Source organism: Petromyzon marinus, unplaced genomic scaffold (genome assembly GCF_048934315.1).
Source record: "Petromyzon marinus isolate PM22_M1 ecotype Great Lakes invasive population unplaced genomic scaffold, UKy_Petmar_22M1.pri1.0 PM_G_Scaffold_54, whole genome shotgun sequence".
NCBI lineage: Eukaryota > Metazoa > Chordata > Hyperoartia > Petromyzontiformes > Petromyzontidae > Petromyzon > Petromyzon marinus.
The window spans coordinates 594,215-606,764 of NW_027423007.1; positions in this window are offsets into that span (position 1 = coordinate 594,215).

Genomic DNA, 12,550 nt, shown 5'->3' on the forward strand with positions numbered 1-12,550 from the left:
CTGTATGTGTACATTGTGTGTGTACACTGTATGTGTAAACTGTGTGTGTGTACATTGTGTGTGTGTACACTGTGTATACACTGTATGTACACTGTGTGTACACTGTGTGTGTGTAGACTGTGTATACCCTGTGTGTACACTGTTTGTGTACACTGTGTACCCACTGTGTGTGTGTACACTGTGTGTGTGTACACTGTGTACACTGTGTATACACTGTGTGTACACTGTGTGGGTACACTGTGTATACGCACTGTGTGTGTACACTGTGTGTGTACACTGTGTGTGTGTACACTGTGTGTACACTGTGTGTGTGTACACTGTGTGTGTGTACACTGTGTATACACTGTGTGTACACTGTGTATACAGTGTGTGTACACTCTGTGTACACTTATGTGTGTACACTGTGTGTGTACACTGTCTCTGTACACTGTGTGTACATATTGTGTGTGTGTACAATGTGTGTACATTGTGTGTGTACATTGTGTGTACACTGTGTGTGTACATTGTGTATAGTGTGTGTGTACACTGTGTGTGTACACAGTGTGTGTACACTGTGTGTGTACACTGTGTATGTGTACACTATGTGTACACTGTGTGTGTGTACACTGTGTGTGTCCGCATTGAACCGAACCCCCGGCAAGGCCATCTACTTAATGACGAGAGAAAATTCACACGAAATGTCCTTTGCAATGAAGTCTTCCAGATGTAAATTGATACAAGCTTTTAATGAGGAAATAAAATCATCTAATTCAAAACACAACACAATTATGTTTCATTTTAAAACTTCAAAACGGAGCATGGGGTACTTGCGTGAATGCGTCCTTCGTGTGCAAATGTTGTGACTTTACTGGCCTGAAAGCCGTCAATGTGTTGGACCATTATTGGTGCACAGCGTCTCAACAACAGCAGTGGGGTTTGCTTCAACCGATGGTTATGAACATCCAGACGTGAATCAGCAAGGAGCATTTGTAGTCCCAGTTAGACAAAACCTAAGTCAACACGTAAGACAAAACTACAATTCGTGTTGTAGAGAATGTACCTCCTCCTATACGTGTAACTTTCAAGTGGTATGCCTTGTAACTGATGAATGATCCGAGCGTGCTCCCTATTTCAAAGACAATGAGTTGCTCCAGAGGCAGACGCTTCGTGAAACACAAAAGTACCCTTTGACCTGTATCACAAGAACAACGGGTCTCACCTGAGTTCTCTGTACAGGTTACTTCCAAACACACACACACACTTTGTCCTAACATCACTTATTCAATGTTTGACCCTCAGACAAAATGTTACATGCACGCGCACAATCAGACAAGTATTAATTCTAAATCATTGACGGGCATATTAACATTGAATTACTGCAGCGAAATTGACTGCATCACGTTACATCGTATTAACAAGACGTTATTTTACAAATACCGTCTGCTTCACAGTGTATGTAAAACATACTATTGCGTCATTCAAAACGAGTAGGCCGTTGCATGCTGGCGCCTGGGTCAAAATGTAGCAAATTCTAAACATTACACTACAAATAATAGATGAGGGCGCTTCGATGGCAACACAAGCAATCGTCATCAGGTGGGACAAGCACAGCTGCAATAAGAAACTGCTGGAGTAGGCGACTACTACTTCAGCAGTTTCTCTTGCTGTGGTTGTCCCACCTGATGACGATTGCTTGTGTTGCGATCTAAACGCCGTGATCTGTTATGTTTCTACCCACGTGGTGACTTTACCGAAAGAACTCAAGAGTGTGGATTCCTGCAGTCACGAAAGCTTCGAATCAAGATTACCTACAAACTACACAACTGAGATGACGCATCAATCATCGCCCCCTACTGACAGGCTCTTGTCCACATGCAGGCTGGTGCAGGGCCACCACCTTGTGCCACACAGGGGCAGCTGCTACTTGGGGATGCTCTTCGAGTGTTTCAGACGAGGTACGACACAAATCTCCGTGTTGCTGAGGCGGTTAAGCAAGCACCATGTAAATGCAAATATTATAACATAGTGAATGCTTGGGAGCTTATTGTCTCTCGCTCCTGGTGAGAGATTGACCCAACCCACAGGTCCACAAAGACTGGCCGCTCTTACTCTGCAGGATGAACCAAGGAGCTGAGTGTTCAACTTCACATTCTTGTCATTAAAGGCCTATCACAAAGGTGCATCTATTGTATCGACATTGTCTCTGGCTTACACATCTACCGGGTCTCCACTTGACTTTGTATTGTCTAGGAAGTCCACCCACACCTCCACTTCCACAAACTGCTGGGAGTTGCCTCGCTCTGCCTCACAGTCAGAATTCTCCTCCTGCTTCACGTTGCCTCCATCGATGTCAAGGTCCCATTTTGGAGTTTCATCTTCATCTTCACATTTCACCTTCACTTCTTCACTCTTCACCATCACCTCTTCCCTCTTCACCATCACTTCTTCCCTCTTCACCATCACTTCTTCCCTCTTCACCATCACCTCTTCATATTTCACCTCGATACCTTTAAAAGTGTCCAAGCTGGGATTTTCGTCTGGTTCTTGTTTCATGAGGGATGGGCTCATTGCGGCACTTTGACTTTCACAAGCTGATTTCAGACTCCACTCCTTGTGGATCTTGTGATGCTTCTGTGTTCTCTGGTGTACTTGAAGATTTAATGAATGTGCAAATGCCTTCCCACACACAGTGCACTTGAAGGGTTTCTCGCCCGTGTGTGTTCTCTGGTGTTTTTTAAGAGCAGATGACTGTGCAAATGCCTTCCCACACACAGTGCACTTGAAGGGTTTCTCTCCTGTGTGTGTTCTCTGGTGTGTTTTAAGAGCAGATGAATTTGAAAATGCCTTTCCACACACACTGCACTTGAAGGGTTTCTCTCCTGTGTGTGTTCTCTGGTGTGTTTGAAGATGAGATGAATCTGAAAATGCCTTTCCACACACACTGCACTTGAAGGGTTTCTCTCCTGTGTGTGTTCTCTGGTGTGTTTTAAGAGCAAATGAACCTGAAAATGTCTTCCGACACACACTGCACCTGAAGGGTTTCTCTCCCGTGTGTGTTCTCTGGTGTTTTACAAGATCAGATGACTGTGCAAATGCCTTCACGCACACACTGCACTTGAAGGGTTTCTCTCCCGTGTGTGTTCTCTGGTGTTTTTTAAGAGTAGATAAATCTGAAAATGTCTTCCCACACACACTGCACTTGAAGGGTTTCTCTCCTGTGTGTGTTCTCTCGTGTTTTTTAAGAGTAGATAAATGTGAAAATGCCTTTCCACACACACTGCACTTGAAGGGTTTCTCTCCTGTGTGTGTTCTCTGGTGTGTTTTAAGAGCAAATGAATCTGCAAATGTCTTCCCACACACACTGCACTTGAAGGGTTTCTCTCCCGTGTGTGTTCTATGGTGTCTTTGAAGATGAGATGAATATGAAAATGTCTTCCCACACACAGTGCAATTGAAGGGTTTCTCTCCTGTGTGTGTTCTCTGGTGTGTTACAAGATTACATGACTGTGCAAATGCCTTCCCACACACAGTGCACTTGAAGGGTTTCTCGCCCGTGTGTGTTCTCTGGTGTTTTTTAAGAGCAGATGACTGTGCAAATGCCTTCCCACACACAGTGCACTTGAAGGGTTTCTCTCCCGTGTGTGTTCTCTGGTGTGTTTTAAGAGCAGATGAATTTGAAAATGCCTTTCCACACACACTGCACTTGAAGGGTTTCTCTCCTGTGTGTGTTCTCTGGTGTGTTTTAAGAGCAAATGAATCTGAAAATGTCTTCCCACACACACTGCACTTGAAGGGTTTCTCTCCCGTGCGTGTTCTCTGGTGTCTTTGAAGATGAGATGAATTTGAAAATGCCTTTCCACACACACTGCACTTGAAGGGTTTCTCTCCTGTGTGTGTTCTCTGGTGCTTTTTAAGAGCAGATGACCATGAAAATGCCTTCCCACACACACTGCACTTGAAGGGTTTCTCTCCCGTGTGTGTTCTCTGGTGTGTTTTAAGAACAAATGAACCAGAAAATGTCTTCCCACAAACACTGCACTTGAAGGGTTTCTCTCCCATGTGTGTTCTCTGGTGTGTTACAAGATTACATGACTGTGTAAACGCCATCCCGCACATCGTGCACATGAAGGGTTTCTCTCCCGTGTGTGTTCTCTGGTGGTTCTGAAAAACTGATGGCCATGCAAATGCCTTGTTACACACAGTACATTTGAAGGGTTTCTCTCCCGTGTGAGTTCTCTGGTGCCGTGTCAAATTTCCAGTCCGGTCCATGCTGTATGCACGCTGGTCGCATTGTTGACTTGTCGTACCGAGCTGCGCTGAGTGCCTTTGCTCCATCAGACCAATTCTGCAGAGGAAGCGTCAGCTGCAGACATAAAAAAAGAATATCCACACCATCTACACGTCAGGTACAGAGGAATGCACACGTGACTTACACGTCTATACTTATTAATATATTAATATATGATGTGAAAAAGTTTCCCAAATTCATCAGATTTGATGAACGTGCAAATGCCTTCACGCACACACTGCAACTTGAAGGGTTTATCTCCCGTGTGTGTTCTCTGGTGTACTTTAAGATGTGGTGACTGTGCAAACGCCTTCACGTACAGAGTGCACCTGAAGGGTTTCTCTCCACGGGCTGTTATGGCACACAATGAGAGGGAAAATGTCATTAATATGCCTGAGAGCCTTCATATCTTCAAGATGAATGTTAACTCAAAACTCTAAGCACACAATTTCGGCTGTCTGACTACAAAAGGAATATTTATGAAAGCTCAATTCGGCTGACATAGCAAAGGGTGTTGAAAACAATACCATTTGTGTTATGCAGAAATTAATGTTCAATCGCAACTTAGAGGTGTGAATCCAGGCTCAGATGTCCTTAAATGCTGGGATGAACAGTTCCGACTTCAGCTGAATGTGTGTGCTGTGTTCACCTCCAGTTTCCATTCTTATAAAGAGTTCCAGAGGAAAACAAAAATAAACTATTGCTTTGATATAACCTTCGTGTTCAACAGAGTTAATAGACTTTACTGCAAACACAAACTGTATGCTGTCACTGGGTAAACAGGCGGTGGCGTGTCTAGAATCATGCCTGACCACCTTCATCTGCTTGGCATGAATGCTTTCTCACTCCACCAAGTAATTAATTGAGGATCAACGAACATATCCGAGGCTAACTGGAGTTTGCGTGCCTCTCTCCGTGGTGAGATGTTAACTACCTCACCTGGTGTACAGGAAATCGTGGGTTCGATCCCGACCCTGACGCCTGCTGTATATTTGGAGTTTGCGCGTCTCTCCGTTTAGCGTCTTTGACCGATAGACATTGACACACGTATTCTTGTTTCTTTAACAATACCAGATAATACAATTACATTAAATAAAGACCACTTGTGTTGCGATCAAAACGTGAGTTTTTTTGCTTTATTTACAATTATTTTTATTAGCTGTTATTTTCATTAAATTTTCTATCTACGTGACTTTACCGAATAAACCAAGAATATTAATTCCTGCAGTCACCAAAGTTTTAAGTCAAAACATTCACACACGTTGACAAAGCCTCACCTTGTGTTGTTGTGGGCAGGTCGCTTCTGATAACAAGAGCGGTATAGCAGCTCAAGCGGGCTTGGCCTGCTAACAAAAGAACGAAAGTAAAAACTGCGTGAATATTTACAATAAAACAAAGTTACAAAGTGGCGAGCCGGGTGAAGACAAATTAAACTTAAGCGAGATAATTAAAGTGAATGTAATCAGGCGAGGGCAGGAGGCAAGGCCCCGCGTGGCTAGGCCCCGCGTTGTAAAGTTCCAACCTGGACATCGATTCCCATGCTCGCTGCTACTCAACTGACATCCCTACGAGAGAGAGGCTCTACCTTGGTAAACAACAACAACAACCACCACCACAACAACCACAATCGCAATGAGAATTTCTCACCTCGGATTTTAGTGCAGGAAGCGATAGCTTCCTGTTACGTCGTGACGTCACGCGGCAGAAGGTGACATGACGTCCATCCGGGGTACGAGTCACGCCCCTCCCACAATGAGCGGCTCCGTAACTGAATAAATTAAATAATTAATAATTTGTGATAATGTTACCTCCCGTTATGTCGTGGGTGCTGAACCCGTCGCAATAAACTCGCGACGGCTTTAACGAATACATTATGTTAATGAGCCACCAGTCACTGGGCGTAGCTTTGCCCAAATAAGGATTGGCAATTGAAACGCAATCGGCAGTAATCCAAGCGGAGGTGACGTCACGCTCAAGAGCGCGGTGGAATACCTTGGTGACATGACGTCACTATCGAGGTACACCTCCCCCTGGCGTTTCACGCCAATGAAGTAATGCTGAGTGGTGACGTCACAGAGCGGGATTGGAGTTTAAGTTGATTTAGATTCATTTTCATTGCTCCCTCCCTTGGGTGCGTGGGCTCAGCTACAACAACGTGGACATTATTGTGTGTACACTGTGTGTGTGTGTACACAATGTGTGTACACACACACACACAATGTGTGTGTGTGTGTACACTGTGTGTGTACACTGTGTGTATACACTGTGTGTGTGTACACTGTGTGTATACACTGTGTATGTGTACACTGTGTGTGTGTACACTGTGTGTGTGTGTACACTGTGTGTATACACTGTGTGTGTGTGTACACTGTGTGTGTGTACACTGTGTGTGTATACAGTTTGTGTGTGTACACTGTGTGTGTACACTGTGTTTGTACACTGTGTGTGTGTGTACACTGTGTGTGTACACTGTGTGTGTACACTGTGTGTGTGTACACTGTGTGTGTTTACACTGTGTGTTTGTACACTGTGTGTGTACACTGTGTGTACACTGTGTGTATACACTGTGTGTGTACACTGTGTGTGTGTACACTGTGTGTGTGTGTGTGTACACTGTGTGTGTGTACACTGTGTGTGTACACTGTGTGTTTGTACACTGTGTGTGTATACACTGTGTGTGTACACTGTGTGTGTGTGTACACTGTGTATACACTGTGTGTGTGTACACTGTGTGTGTACAATGTGTGTATACACTGTGTGTGTGTACACTGTGTGTATACACTGTGTGTGTGTACACTGTGTGTATACACTGTGTATGTGTACACGGTGTGTGTGTACACTGTGTGTGTGTGTACACTGTGTGTATACACTGTGTGTGTACACTGTGTGTGTACACTGTGTGTGTGTGTGTACACTGTGTGTGTTTACACTGTGTGTTTGTACACTGTGTGTGTGTGTACACTGTGTGTGTACACTGTGTATACACTGTGTGTGTACACTGTGTGTGTGTACACTGTGTGTGTGTGTGTACACTGTGTGTGTGTACATTGTGTGTGTACATTGTGTGTATACACTGTGTGTGTGTACACTGTGTCTGTGTGTACACTGTGTGTGTGTACACTGTGTGTGTGTACACTCTGTGTGTACACTGTGTGTGTGTGTGTACACTGTGTGTGTGTACACTGTGTTTACACTGTGTGTGTGTGCACTGTGTGTTTTTACACTGTGTGTACACTGTGTGCACACTGTGTGTGTGTGTACACTGTGTGTATACATTGTGTGTGTACTGTGTGTGTGTACACTGTGCGTGTGTGTACACTGTGTGTGTGTACGCTGTGTGTGTATACACTGTGTGTGTGTACACTGTGTTTACACTGTGTGTGTGTGTACACTGTGTGTGTACACTGTGTGTGTATACACTGTGTGTGTACTGTGTGTGTGTACACTGTGTTTACACTGTGTGTGTGTACACTGTGTGTGTTTACACTGTGTGTACACTGTGTGTGTGTACACTGTGTGTGTGTGTACACTGTGTGTGTGTACACTGTGTATACACTGTGTGTGTGTATACTGTGTGTGTACAATGTGTGTATACACTGTGTGTGTACACTGTGTGTGTGTGTGTACACTGTGTGTATACACTGTGTGTGTGTACACTGTGTGTGTACAATGTGTGTATACACTGTGTGTGTGTGTACACTGTGTGTATACACTGTGTGTGTGTACACTGTGTGTATACACTGTGTATGTGTACACTGTGTGTGTGTACACTGTGTGTGTGTGTACACTGTGTGTATACACTGTGTGTGTACACTGTGTGTACACTGTGTGTGTGTACACTGTGTGTGTTTACACTGTGTGTTTGTACACTGTGTGTGTGTACACTGTGTGTGTACACTGTGTGTATACACTGTGTGTGTACACTGTGTGTGTGTACACTGTGTGTGTGTGTACACTGTGTGTGTGTACATTGTGTGTGTACATTGTGTGTATACACTGTGTGTGTACACTGTGTGTGTGTACACTGTGTGTGTGTGTGTGTACACTGTGTGTACATTGTGTGTGTACATTGTGTGTATACACTGTGTGTGTGTACACTGTGTGTGTGTACACTGTGTGTGTGTGTGTGTACACTGTGTGTGTGTACACTGTGTTTACACTGTGTGTGTGTGCACTGTGTGTTTTTACACTGTGTGTACACTGTGTGTGTGTACACTGTGTGTGTGTGTACACTGTGTGTATACATTGTGTGTGTACTGTGTGTGTGTACACTGTGCGTGTGTGTACACTTTGTGTACGCTGTGTGTGTGTATACACTGTGTGTGTATACACTGTGTGTGTGTACACTGTGTTTACACTGTGTGTGTGTACACTGTGTGTGTACACTGTGTGTGTATACACTGTGTGTGTACTGTGTGTGTGTACACTGTGTTTACACTGTGTGTGTGTACACTGTGTGTGTTTACACTGTGTGTACACTGTGTGTGTGTACACTGTGTGTGTGTACACTGTGTGTGTACTGTGTGTGTGTACACTGTGCGTGTGTACACTGTGTGTATACACTGTGTGTGTACTGTGTGTGTGTACACTGTGTGTTTGCACTGTGTGTGTGTGTACACTGTGTTTACACTCTGTGTGTGTACACTGTGTGTGTCGTTAGTGTTATGGTCGAAACGTCGTGAGAATTTGTATTGTTTTACATATATTTTATTATTTTATTGTTTCCCTTCAACGTGACTTTACCGAAAGAGCTAAGAATATGAATTACTGCAGTCACGAAAGCTTTAAATCAAAATTTCGTTTTTTTACGTCGCTTTCGAGATTTTTCCGCATTCACTTTTTGAACGTTAAAAAACGCGGATCCGTGAGTCGACATAAAGCGACAGACGCCGTCAGCAAACGCGCATCTTCGCCGTGAAGCCACGAGGCTTTCCGAGGGTCAGGCCCCGCTCAGAGTGGCTGGAGCCCCCCGCCGTTGGCGAAGTGGGCCATGCGGCCCGTGAAATGACGAGCCGAAAATTACTCGGGCAGAGCTCGCGGACTTTCGTGGGAATTTGTGATATGCGACTGCGCGTTCGTGTCTGAACTGGCCCGTATTACCACCAGCTGTGGTCTCAACAGGGGTTTCCCCCCGGTGTGTAATAAAGTAACCTGTCAATTCTAGATACCAAGGTTCTTTGCAAACCCACAGATTTGTTCACGAGGAAATTCAGATCTACAAACACAGACACAATTTCAACCGAGAAGATGGTTTCAAATTAAGCAACCATTGGAAAGTTGTTCTAAATCGAACCAAACATTAAACTAATTTTCAATGGTACAGTATATTTCTCAAGTAGTGGTACCCCAAACTTTCGCAGCCCTTAAAAATTCCCTTTTCACACCATCAATAGGTAAACTCCCCCTCCCGCGCCAAACGGCAAGTCCACCCGCACGTACACCACCTCTATGCTGTCGGCCAATCAAATGCTAATTTTTATGCTAATTCCTTTGTCAAGGCACCTTGTTTCCTCGCACACAGCTTAAAGGTCGCGGTCTGAGCGTGGCTGTGTTTCACTCCAGCGCTGTCCTCGAGACAGCCTGATCCCTTCACCTGATGAAGGCCGCTTGTGTTGTGGCCGAAACGTCGTGATTTTTGTTGTTTTATTTTTTACCTACGTGACTTTACCGAATAGAACCAAAGAGGATTGTTGTGTTCTTTGTTTGTATGCGTGGCTCTGGTTCTGTGTCTTTTGATGTCCTTGTCTGTGAGTGCAGAAATTGTGGCACTGTCGGATGTCATCGGTACCATAACGACCTCCCACAATGAGCAAACAGCAGCGATGGGGGAAACGTCGTGAACCAACCGCACTGCATCATCATACCTCGTGACGTTATGCCCTGTGGCAGCTTGTCATTACACTTTGGCTGGGGCCTATACTTTGACTCAGCATTGACAGAAATTATTTACAATGCGTATTTTTATTCTTGGTTCTTTCGGTAAAGTGACCACGTAGAAGGGAAACAATAAAATAATAAAAATATAAAACAATAAAATGTATCACGACGTTTAGACTGCAACACGAGCAATCATCAGGTGTGAAAACTACAGCAAGAACATTTGAAAACCACAGCAAGAAAATTTCAAATTGTTCTTGCTGTGGTTTTCACACCTGATGATGATTGCTGCTTTGTGTTGCAGACAAAACGTCGTGAGAATTTTATTATTTTATATTTTTATTATTTTATTGTTTCCCTTCTACGTGCAGGTGACTTTGCCGAAAGAATCAAGAATATGAATCCCTGCAGTCACGAAAGTTTTAAATCATAATTTAATGCATATTGTTTTTCTGAACAAAAATACGAGCGTGTTGTGCGTTGAATCCTAGGGTCAGAGTCTATGCCACACGTGCAGTCTCAAGTTACCTATTGACAACTTTTACTCAGCCTACCCTGTCAAATCCCATCCATGTTCACTTTACTGGACTTCACCCAAGCTCGACTGCCAAGGTCTTCACAAGTCTCACAATTTATCGATTTAAAGCTTTCGTGACTGCAGGGCTTCATCTTCTTGGATTATTTCGGTAAAGTCACCACGTAGAAGGGAAACAATAAAATAATAAAAATTAAATAACATTTTATTATGTTTTATTTGTAATACTTACGTAGAAGTTAAATAATAAAAATAAAATAACATTTTATTATGTTTAAATTGTATTACTTACGTAGAAGGGAAATAATAAAAATAAAACAAAATAAAAGAATCTTTTATTATGTTTTATTTGTATTTCTTACATAGAAGGGAAATAATAAAATAATAATATTTTATTAGATTTTATTTGTATTACTTATGTAGAGGGGAAATAATAAAATAATAAATAAAATACTCTTTTCTTGTGTTTTATAAATTAATAAAAATTAAACAAAATAAAATATTATTTAATTTTTTATTTTTTACTTAGAAGGGAAATAATAAAATTAAAACGAAATAAAAAAATATTTTTATTTTATAAAAAAATAAAATAATAAAACTAAATAAAATAATATTTTATTACGTTTTATAAAGTAATAAAATAACATTTTATTAAGTTGTATTTTTATTATTGTATTATTTCCCTTCAAGGTGACTGAAAGAATCAGAGTATTAAGGTGCTTGGGGTGAGCATTTACATTATGAGACCTCATTTGCCAGTAACAAGATATAGGAAGAGGTTTTACCCTTTTAACTGGTTAATTCTTTTTCGTCTTCGCTTTAACTTTAATATACATTTGTTTGGTATTTGTGTTCTCTATTGTAGTTTTTGTTGCGCTGTGACAAGCGATATAGGTGTGTACTTTACTGGTAGTAACGAAGTTGTAAACTGAGTGTACCAGCCTGCAATAGATTAATGTGTCCGTCCGTCCGTCCCCTTTCAATACTTTAACGAAGTGAAATCTCGTGCTGTTGGGGTGTAAAATCAGCAATAGACAGCGCAGAGACTGGTCCTACCAGCCCACCCTGCAGGGACCTGTTTTTAGGTTAGGAGTAGAGTTGGAGTGGCCGTCCGAAACGCATCCCGAAAATTAAATGAAAGTGGGAAAATCGTTAAATTTACGCAGTTTCGCTTTCCGCGTGTTTTAAGTCCTTATTTTGTTTAAGAACGGCATCCCTTTTGTAAATCGAGGGACCTGGAATAATGTGCAAGTACAAAATAACAAAGAAACTGACATTTGTCAAACACATTGCCCTAAAGAGGATGAACTTGAGTTTCAGGAATTGGCTCATTGCTAAACTGCCATAGAATGGCTTTGCATTTTAGTGGCAATGCTATACAGCCAGAAATATTCCCACTTCCTCCGATTGTGGCCGATGTTAATGACCAAATATTACATTGAAATCATTGTGATAGCTATTTTTATAGGCAAGGTTATTTCATGAATTTGTGATTAACTGTTTTTTTCCCGTTTTGCACAAGTGAAAATAATTTATGAAAATTAATGGTTCACATCTTTACACGCAATACGCTTACATAATAATGTTGCCGTGTATAGTGTGCTATAAAATGTCACACGCATGCTTGTAAATCATCTCAGATTTAATTAAACGATTGTTTTGCAGTATAGCATATCCGCCCTCATCACTGAACCGCCAACAAAGAGTTTTGTCAGTTTAACACGTGGGCTTTCGCGACCAATATCATCCATAATTTATAGTTTTTTGGGGGTTAGATTGCATAAGCAGGAGGATTTATCCACAAATCTGGCTGTCGCCAGATAAGGCTTGTTGTAATTACTAGCGAAACGTCGTACTCAGATTGTAAATGT